This window comes from Colobus angolensis, unplaced genomic scaffold (genome assembly GCF_000951035.1).
Source record: "Colobus angolensis palliatus isolate OR3802 unplaced genomic scaffold, Cang.pa_1.0 Scaffold239, whole genome shotgun sequence".
In the NCBI taxonomy this organism is placed as follows: Eukaryota; Metazoa; Chordata; class Mammalia; order Primates; family Cercopithecidae; genus Colobus; species Colobus angolensis.
Genome location: NW_012115588.1, coordinates 549238 through 559995, shown reverse-complemented (window position 1 = coordinate 559995; position 10758 = coordinate 549238). Strand labels below are relative to the sequence as shown.

Genomic DNA, 10758 nt, shown 5'->3' with positions numbered 1-10758 from the left:
CTCCTGACCTCGTGATCCGCCCGTCTCGGCCTCCCAAAGTGCTGGGATTACAGGCTTGAGCCACCCCGCCCGGCCCAAGGAGCAATTTTAAAAGTAAGGAAAGCAGGCAAACCAGATGAAGGATCACTCCAAAAAACACCCAGAGCAGCAGAAGTGTAAGAAAACCCCAATCACTAAGGGCCTGAGCAAGGAAAGGGGACATGTGAGGTATTGGAAGGGATCGCTTAGAAAGTTGGTCTTTACCCACTGACTGTTCCGTGGTCTTGAGCAGAGAAAAACTGAGTGAGGAGCCAGAAGGCCAAGACCAGAAGGGTCTGTATGTGTGCAGTGTTGGGGACAGGGGCGGTGAGAGCTCTAAACTGGCAAAAGTACAGCAAAGAGGCAGAATAAAGGGAATAAAGAGTCCCAATTTGACTGTGCCTGGAAGCTGTGAGGAAACAGGCTCCTTCCACACATTGGTGGGAGTGTAAATTGGTTCATCCACTATGGACAGTAGTTTGGCAGGCTCTAATAAAACTACAAATGCACACAGAGCCAGTAACAAATGTTAGGTCCTGCCCCTTCCTCTTATCTTTTTTTTTTAGACAGAGTTTCGCTCTTGTTGCCCAGGCTGGTGTGCAATGGTGCGGTCTCGGCTCACTTTGCCTCCCGGGTTCAAGCAATTCTGCTGCCTCAGCCTCTCAAGTAGCTGGGATTACAGGCACCTACCTCCACGACCATCTAATTTTTTGTATTTTTAGTACAGATGGGGTTTCACCATGTTGGCCAGGCTGGTCTTGCTCAGGTGATCCGCCCACCTCAGCCTCCCAAAGTGCTGGGATTATAGGCATCAGCCACCACACCTGGCCATCTTTTTTTTTTTTGAGACAGTGTTTCACTCTGTCGTCCAAGTTGGAATGCAGTGGTGAGAACGCTTGGCTCACTGCAACTTCTATCTCCCGGGTTCAAGTGATTCTCCTACCTCAGCCTCCCGAGTAGGTGGGATCACAGGTTCGTGCCACCACGCCCGGCTACTTTTTGTATTTTTTAGTACAGATGGGGTTTCATCATATTAGCCAGTATGGTCTCAATCTCCTGACCTTGTGATTCGCCCAGCTTGGCCTCCCAAAGTGCTGGGATTACAGGCATGAGCCACAGTGCCCGGCCCCTCTCCTGTTTTACCTAACTGGATTCTTGTGACAACTAAATATTGGAGACAGCACCACCCTTGCTTTGATCCAACAATCCCACTTCTGGTAACTGATTCTGCATCTACACTTGCACATGTGTGAAAGGATGAATTTACAAAGCTATTCATTGCAGCATTGTTTTTAATAGCAAAAGACTGAAAATACCTTCAGATGTCCATCAAAAAAGGACTGGATGAATAAATTACAGGTCATCATAAAATGGAAAACCATGCAGCAGTGAAAAAGTCTGGGATGATCTATAAGATACATTGGTAAGTGGAAAGGAAAAGGCAAGACACAGAGGAACAGGGCTTATAGCGTGCTAAACTTTTTCAGTCAAAAAGGAAAGCAAAGCAAAAACTAAAATCAATATTTGTTATTAGCTTGTTTTGTAATAACAAATACATTTTGAAGCAGGTAAAAGAAACTAAAAATTTAATTACTTGTGATGGAGTGGTGGGACTAGGCAGATAGTGGGTAGGGCTGGGAGCAAGACTTTTCACAGCATCTTTTTATGTATTTTATTTTGATTCATATGAATGTACTATCTTTTCGAAAAATAAAAATATTTTCCAAGTTGTAATTCCCAATCACCATAGTAATTTGTAGCACTGGAAATGTTTTTAAAATGAAAGGGCTATGGCTGGCAGTGTGTTACCCAGCTCAACTGAAAGACTCCTCTTTGGAAGACACATGCCCATGAACAAATTCCCAAGTGACTTGTATACAACTATTCAGAACAACAGTAAGTGCTCATGTTAAGAAAAAATTGCAAATGATGAAAATGTTCAACAGGTACACAGGTATGCAAGGGTTTGCCTATTCAGATGGATCACATTAGATTATATGGTGATTACACCTCAACTACTTCAACATATAGCAACCCATATGTGAAAACACTGTGATATGGATGCACAGAAGCAATGTTGGCACAGGAATCTAGAAGGATGTGGACAATCTGATATTCACGAAGTTCTTATTGAATAAAACTGCTTGAGAATTTCCTTTTTTAAATTATAAATTTGAGGAGAGAAATGATCTAGTTGAGAAAGAAGCAAAAATATATATTTTTTAAAATGCCAAGATATGAACTGAATTTGAGAGCTATATAAAAGCCTGTTCAATGAGAGGCAAGCAGCATTCAAGAACATTAGGCCAAAGGCCTGGGTGTGAATGCGAGGAATGTTTGTCAAGGGCGAGGCCAAATAGAGGAGGGAGGAGAAACTCAGGGGACTCTAGTGTCGTGATCTAAGCAACCTCCAAAAACATATCCCAGGAAATGTAACTGGATGAGACCAGGAGATAAAAATGGGTGGAAAATAAATAAGCTGTGGACAACAGCAGCTCTTTCAACCCAAACGTTAGCAACCCTCTATATACTCCAGTGTCAAAACACACCTTATGTCTTTAAAAAGGTACAAAAGGGATGAAAAGCAGATCTGTGCTTCAGCTCACCGAGCAGTTTTTCCAAAGCATCCCTCCCTGGAGGAATGTGAAGTCAGTTTCCACTCTTCTCCCACCTCTACCTCCCAGGGGTGTGCTGACCACAACCACCCCCAACACTCACTCCTAGCTCAGTCAGTTGCCACTCCAACTTTCCCAGTGTTGTGAACACCCAGACTGAACTTGAGGTGCTTTCCTTCCCTCATTAGACACACTTTTAGAGTGCCTATTCAGTGCCAGGTACTGCAGGGTACTCTGCCAAAGATGAAACTGGGTGTCTGCAGGGAGAAGCAAGCAGAGGCCCAAATCAGTGCCATGGAAAGGTTCAGGTACTGGAAATTCCTTTGCAGGCTTGGGTGACAAGTAGGCTGATAGCAGGACTGCATGAATTCAGGTATCAGACACAGTCAGCTCTCCAGAGCCCCAACAAGTAGGGACAGTGACTGTCAGCCCAGTCATATCAAGGCACATTGTTATGGAATTCAGAACATAAAGACAGGATCCTAAAAGTTTCCAGAGAAGAAAACAGGTCACACACAAAGGATCAAGAATGGAAATGGCATCAGATTTCTCTACTAGAAGCAAGATAATCAGACAATGCCTTCAAAATTCTGACATAAAACTCTGTCCAACTTAAAATTCTAAACTCAGCCAAACTACCAAATTGGAATGAGGTTAGTATAAAGATGTTTTTAGATAGGCAAGGCCTCAAAGAGTTACCTCCAATGTACTCTTTCTCAGGAAGCCACTGGAGGATGTGCTCCACTAAAATAAGTGAGTAAAAAAACAAGAAACGGGAAAGAAGAGCTTCAACTTTGCCCCCAAGGGTGATGGTTAGGGGTGGTCCCAAGGTAAGTGAGGGGAGAGCAGACCTAAACAATAGCCATCAGATGGGGCAGGAAAGAAGGGAACTGACCACTACATTGAAAGTTTCCATCACAAGATTTAGGGCTGAAATTAGTTACAGGAACACAGAAACTAAGCACGTGAATAAATGGGACTGTGTATTATAAGCCCTTGAAAAACATAAACAACAAATGTAGAAGATCTACCCAAGATAAATGAACATATATGGCCACACAGAAACTGGTACACAAAAGTTTGTAGCAGCTTCATTCATAATGTAGCCAGAGTGGAAACGGCCCAAATGTCCATCAGCTGAGTAGATAAAAGAGAATGCAGCGTGTCCATGCAATAGAACACTACATTGCAACATGATGAACCTAAGCAATATTATGCTACCTCTCTGATTCCATTTAGGAGATGTCCAGAATAGGCAAACTCATCAAGACAGAAAGTAGATTAGCTCATTGAAAAAATTATTCCACTTTCTCCAAAGAGAACTACTTGCCTCCATTTGCCCATCTCCCACTCACCCCTGCTTCCTTTCTGCCTTGGATTCCCTCATCTGACTGTTCTGGCAAAGGTCGGCCTCCTAATACCAAGTCCCACAACTCCTTGCATGGCCTTGTCATCCTTTCTGTTCTTTGTGGCACTGTCTCCATCATCTACGGACTACTCTTTGAAAAGCTACCACTTTCCTAACCTCGAATCTCCCAGTTCTCTCCTCTTGACTCAGCAGGGCCTCTCTTCAATCTCCATCCCAGATTTACCTTCTCCGAAGTATCTACGAACGTCTCATTTCCTACTGGATGACCCCCAGGCACCCCAATTTCAGCACAATTAAGACAAAATTTCTTCATTTCCCCAAACCAGCTCTTCCTGCTGACTTCTGAACTCTCCCAATGCTCCAGGCTCAAAGTCTTAATGGGATCTTAGAATTCTCCCTCTGCTCTGCCTTCAGCGCCAAGCTTTCAATGAGGACATGTCCTGTCACATCCCCAACACTCACTCCCAGCTCACCCAGTTGGCCATTCCAACTTTCCCAATGGTGTGAACACTCAGACTGAACTTGAGGTGCTTTCCTTTCCTCATCAGACACACCTTTACAGAGCACCTATTCAGTGTCAGGTACTGCAGGGTACTCTGTCACACTGGGTGTCTGCAGGGAGAAGCAAGCACAGACCCAAGTCAGTGCCATGGAAAGGCACTTGAATGAGGGCCACTTCTCATCCAAATTTGTCACCCTTCATCACCTCACACCTGGATGCCTACAGTTTCCTAATTAGCCTCCCTGCCTCCAGTCTTCCTTGCCTATCACCACAGTTCAATATTCTTTTCATTTTTTTGAGGCAAGGTCTTGCTCTGTCACCTAGGCTGGAGTGCCGTGGTGCAATCTGGGCTCATTGCGATTCTCCCGCCTCAGCTTCCCACGTAGCTGGGATTACAGGTGCCCGCCACCACGCCCAGCTAATTTTTGTATTATTTAGTAGAGATGGGGTTTCACCATGTTGGCCAGTCTGGTCTCAAACTCCTGACCTCGGGTGATCCACCCTCCTCAGCCTCCCAAAATGCTGGGATTACAGACGTGAGCCACCGCACCCAGCCCACAGTTCAATTTTCTTTTTTTTTTTTCTATTTTTTATTTATTTATTTATTTATTTTTGGAGACGGAGTCTAGCTCTGTCGCCCAGGCTGGAGTGCAGTGGCGCGATCTCGGCTCACTGCAAGCTCCGCCTCCCAGGTTTACGCCATTCTCCTGCCTCAGCCTCCCGAGTAGCTGGGACTACAGGCGCCCGCCATCTCGCCCGGCTAGTTTTTTGTATTTTTTTTTTTAGTAGAGACGGGGTTTCACCGTGTAGCTCAGGATGGTCTCGATCTCCTGACCTCGTGATCCACCCGTCTCGGCCTCCCAAAAGTGCTGGGATTACAGGCTTGAGCCACCGCGCCCGGCCCAATTTTCTTAAAACCCATGATTCGTGTGTCACCCCCTACTTGAAAATCTTCAACAATTCCTCCCTATATTCCATAAAACACCTTCCATCTACAGTACAATTTAGCTCCACTTCACCTCTAAGAACTCATCTTCTACTGTTTCCTCACACACACTATATTCCAAGAAATCTCTAGTAATCTTTTATTTCTAAAGGCAGCTTGTTCTAACTCCTCCCACATACTTGTCAGGCTGCTCCTGCCACCCATCTATTTGGACCCAGCAAAAAGGTCACCTCCATGACTGTGCCTTTCCTGATCCCAGTGGAAGAGGATCCCACCTTGCTGCCCTTCCAGAAGACCTGTTGTGTAACAGTTCATGAGGCCCTTTCTCAAACTAGAGATATATAACACAAAATGAAACCTGGGGACCTGGGACAATAGAACATTCTGCAGTAGACAAGACACCAGAGATAACTAGCACACATGCTTTATTGGGTACCTATAGTATGTTTTTTTCTAAAATTGAGCCAACATACAAACATCTGGGGTTTTTTTTTTTTTTTGGAGACAGAGTCTTGCTCTTGTTGCCCAGGCTGGAATGCAATGGCGCGATCTCAGCTCGCTGCAACCTCCGCCTCCTGGGTTCAAGCAATTCTCCTGCTTCAGCCTCCCAAGTAGCTGGGATTACAGGCATGAACCACCACACGCGGCTAATTTTGTATTTTTAGCAGAGATGGGGTTTCTCCATGTTGGTCAGGCTGGTCTTAAACTTCCAACCTCGGGCGATCCACCCACCTCGGCCTCCCAAAGTGCTGGGATTACAGGCATGAGCCACCGTGTCCAGAATTTTTTTTAAAGATGGAGTCTCATTCTGTTGCCTAGGCTGGAGTACAGTGGCATGATCTCAGCTTACTGCAACCTCTGCCTCCCAGGTTCAAGTGATTCTCCTGTCTCTGCCTCCCAAGTAGCTGGGACTACAGGTGTGCACCACTACACCTGGCTAATTTTTGTATTTCTAGTAGAGATGAGGTTTCACCATATTGGCCAGGTTGGTCTTGGAACTCCTGACCTCATGATCCACACACCTCAGCCTCCCAAAGTCCTGGGATTACAGGTGTGAGCCACTGTGCCCAGCCAAAAATCTGGGTATTTCTTTCTTTTTTTTTTTTGAGACGGAGTCTCGCTCTGTCGCCCGGGCTGGAGTGCAGTGACCGGATCTTAGCTCACTGCAAGCTCCGCCTCCCGCCTCAGCCTCCCAAGTAGCTGGGACTACACGCGCCCACCACCTCGCCCGGCTAGTTTTTTTGTATTTTTTAGTAGAGACGGGGTTTCACCGTGTTAGCCAGGATGGTCTCGATCTCCTGACCTCGTGATCCGCCCTTCTCGGCCTCCCAAAGCGCTGGGATGAATCTGGGTATTTCAAATAAAAATCCAGACTTGGGCATCTCTTGAAAAAGAGACACTGATACGTCTCTTCCAAGAAGCCTCCCTGGACTTCCGAATCTAAGTAGGCTAGCCCAGCCACACTGTATAATATGGTCCAATTTTATTTTTTTCACAGTGCCCTGCCAAAACTGTTCATTTATTTTACTCAACTTGTATTTCCTCCATCAAGAATGTAAGCTTCCTAAGAGAGAAGACACATCATCTGTCTCGCTCAAGTTATCCTTTGTCCATCACAGGAATACTCAAGAAGCCACTCAAGAGATGTGTTGAATGAGTGAATGAATGTGGCCTCCCTGAGCCCATATCCTTGAAGGGTACCAATGGACTGGAACACAGCAGACATTGTGGAATGGATCCTTGCCTGTCTGCACCTCCTGGAAGCTCTCTAGGTTGCATCTACCCTTTATCCCCACCATACACATACAAAGGAAGTAAATGTACTCACCCTGCCTCTCCCCTTCCTCACCTGACTACAGCTCCTGGAAGCATCCAGGCTGGCTATCCTTGATCTAATCCAACTCCAAACCATGTCCAGGACAATTAGTATCCTGCCCAGCCCAAGATCACTGGATCACTCAGGAAATTCACAAATATTTAATGAGCACTATGTGCCAGGCACTGTTCTAGGTGCAAAGAATTCAGTGGGAATGAAACGAAGGTCCCTGCCTCATGGAGCTAACATTCAATAAGGAGAACACAGGGGTGAGAATCAAGGGATAATTTTATCTTCAGACCACTGACCTTCAGCCTGCCCAGCTCTTTTTGTCCTCCAAGGCCCAGGTCAAGAGCTACCTCTTTGGTGTGGTCTTCCTGGTAAGTCAGACTTTACCAAGCTACCCTCACTGCTGACTTTCACTTGTTGCCCTGTGCAATTTTAAGCTGTTCTATACTGGTACTAGAGTTTCTCATCTTAAGCTCCATGACGCCATAAAATTCTATGGTATTTTTCATGATTCCTTACAGCTCAGAAACCACAGCCAGCACTTGAATACTTGTTGATCAACTGAAGACATGGAACCACTCTTCCCAAACCTGGCCCCTAGGTCTTCTGTGACAAAACAGCCACACCTCTTCCTTGTACGGTATATAACTATATTTTGAGGCAAAACCTTATGCATTGTTATAAACCAGGTCTTCTGGAAGGACAGAGAAGTGGAATCTTCTTCCACTGGGATCAAACCTAAGGGACCTGTGAAACCACTGAACCACTGTGGTAGTTTCCAGAGGGTGGTAGTTTCCATTTTATTCAGAAATCTATGGGGATAAAGACAGTATTAACCAATAGGTAATTTAAACTCATTACAAATTAAGACAGGGTTGGGTATAGAGGCTCATGCCGGTAATCCCAGTACTTTGGGAGGCCAAGACAGGAGGACTGCATGTGCCTGGAAGTTCAAAACTAGCCTGGGCAACACAGTGAGACCGGCTCTACAAAATATATATATATATATAAATTAGCTGGGCATGGTGGCACATGACTTAGTCCTAACTTGTCGGGAAGCTGAGCTGGAAGGATTGCTTAAGCTTAAGAGTTCAAGGCGCCGGGCGCGGTGGCTCAAGCCTGTAATCCCAGCACTTTGGGAGGCCGAGACGGGCGGATCACGAGGTCAGGAGATCGAGACCATCCTGGCTGAAACCCCGTCTCTACTAAAAAATACAAAAAACTAGCCGGGCGACGTGGCGGGCGCCTGTAGTCCCAGCTGCTTGGGAGGCTGAGGCAGGAGAATGGCGTAAACCCAGGAGGCGGAGCTTGCAGTGAGCTGAGACCCGGACATTGCACTCCAGCCTGGGCGGCAGAGCGAGACTCTGTCTCAAAAAAAAAAAAAAAAAAAGAGTTCAAGGCTTCAGTGAGCCTTGTGCCCCTGCACTCCAGCCTGGGCAACAGCCAGACACTGTCTCTAAAAAAAATCAGGTGACTCAGCCAGGCGCGGTGGCTCATGCCTATAGTCCCAGCACTTTGGGAGGCCAAGGCAGGCAGATCACCTGAGGTTGGGAGTTCAAGACCAGCCTGACCAACATGGTGAAACCCTGTCTCTACTAAAAATAGAAAATTAGCCAAGTATAGTGGCGCATGCCTGCAATCCTAGCTACTAGGGAGGCTGAGACAGGAGAATTGCTTGAACTCAGGAGGCGGAGGTTGAGGAGAGCTGAGATCGCACCATTGCACTCCAGCCTGGGCAGCAAGAATGAAACTCCGTCACAAAAAACAAACAAAAAAAAACAAATCAGGTGGCTCACACCTGTAATCCTAGCACTTTGGGAGGCCGAGGCGGGAGGATCGTTTGAGCCCAAGAATAGACCTCATCTCTACAAAATTCAAAAAATTTGCTGGGCGTGGTGGTGTGCGTCTCTGGTCCCAGCTACTTGGGAGGCTGAGGTGGGAGGATTGCTTGAGCCCAGAAGGTCAAGGCTGCAGTGAGCTGTGATTGTGCCACTGCATTCCAGCCTGGGTGACAGAATGAGACCCTGTCTCAAAAAATAACGAAATAAAAAGTAAAATTTAAAAGTTAGATAAATAAACAAAATAAGACAAGTAGGAACTGACCATGGAATAGGAATGCAAAATGCACATGAATTTCTGTGCCCTTGCAGGTAGGCAGCTATAGACATAAAGTACTTTCTACTGGCTGTGTAATCTTCAGTAAATTAAGGAAGCACCCTGGGACTCACTTTCGGGATCTGTGAGAGGGAGATGACTGGTATAACAGTTCTCTCTACCTGACAGGGTTGTTATGAGGATTGAGAACATTAACATGTGTAAGTGTTTAACAACGTCTGGCACGTAAGTTCTCAAAACATGTTAGCTGCCCTTGCTATATTCCCAACCCCCACCTACCCCACCCCCCATTTGTTAACCCATTTCTGTATTTAGGAGCACTTAGTAAAGAGTCTGTGGTTAGAAATGGGGCTTCAATTAAGGGTCTTACCACACTGCCCACATGACCAAAATGGAAAGCAAGGACAAACCAAGGGGAGAAATATTACAAAAGCAAAATGGGAAAATGGCAAACAGATCCTTTTCAATTAGCTGCTGCATTTATCTCTTCCCCCAAAAGAGAATCTTCGGCTGCTTCTGTTTCTTCATCTGCACAATGGGGATGTAGCCATCATACATGCCTGCAAGGCTGTAGTGAGATCCTGGACATGAAAACATGCTGAAAACTGAAAAGTACAATGCACCTGTGTTTCTGCCTAAGCTCTCTAAGGTGAGTGGCCTTAGATAAGTCAACATCTCCTGGCCTCAGCTTCTTTAATTACCGTATTAAAATAGGGGTAATAAGAATATCTCACAGGATTGTTGTGAGGAAGAAGTGAAATAATACAAAGTATTTTGGGGCCTAGAACATAAGAGTGCAATTATCGAGTTAATAAGATTACTAGCCTAGTCAACTGGACTCTCTCCTGAAAGGAGGGGTATAGAAAAACCAATACCGGCCCAGGAACTGCAAGAACTAGGCTCTAACCAGCTGGGTGACCTTGAGCAAGCCGCTGACCCTCTCTAAATCGTGGTTCCCGTGGTCGAAAAATGAGTATTTTAAGAGAGGATCCCTGGGCTCCTACCAGCTCTTCCACTCCGCTGTTAAGGCGCCGGAACAAAGGCCACCCGCTCCCCAGCCCGTACCCGAGGGGCCACAACTCAAAATTCCTTCTGCTCAATTCCCTTTGCAGCGTGACAGCAGGAGCGCCCGGGTCTCCATCCCGGAGAGATGTGTCCACATGCCGCCGCCACTGCTCTCTTCATCAGCAACTTGCTTCTGCAGTCGCTGCCCAAAGTTTCGCGGGGCACCCGGCGACCTGGCCGTCGATCAATCCCGAGAAGCCCAGGGATTCGGGGCGCGGAGACTAGGGGCTGGGCCCCGGGAATCCCAAAGCCGCCCCCGCGGCCGGGCAGGGAGTGACAGGTGCGACGCACGGTCGCGGGCGG

At 46.5% G+C, this 10758-nt stretch overlaps 1 protein-coding gene across 1 annotated transcript in view; it reads right to left on the bottom strand.

Annotated features, from left to right (window-relative positions):
- The window catches only part of SREBF2 (sterol regulatory element binding transcription factor 2), an 82938-nt gene extending 72180 nt beyond the window's left edge, over positions 1-10758 (bottom strand). Inside the window, exon 1 of the mRNA XM_011945102.1 lies at positions 10456-10758. The gene's annotated coding sequence lies outside the window, so the exon portion shown is untranslated. The remainder of the gene's footprint in view (positions 1-10455) is intronic.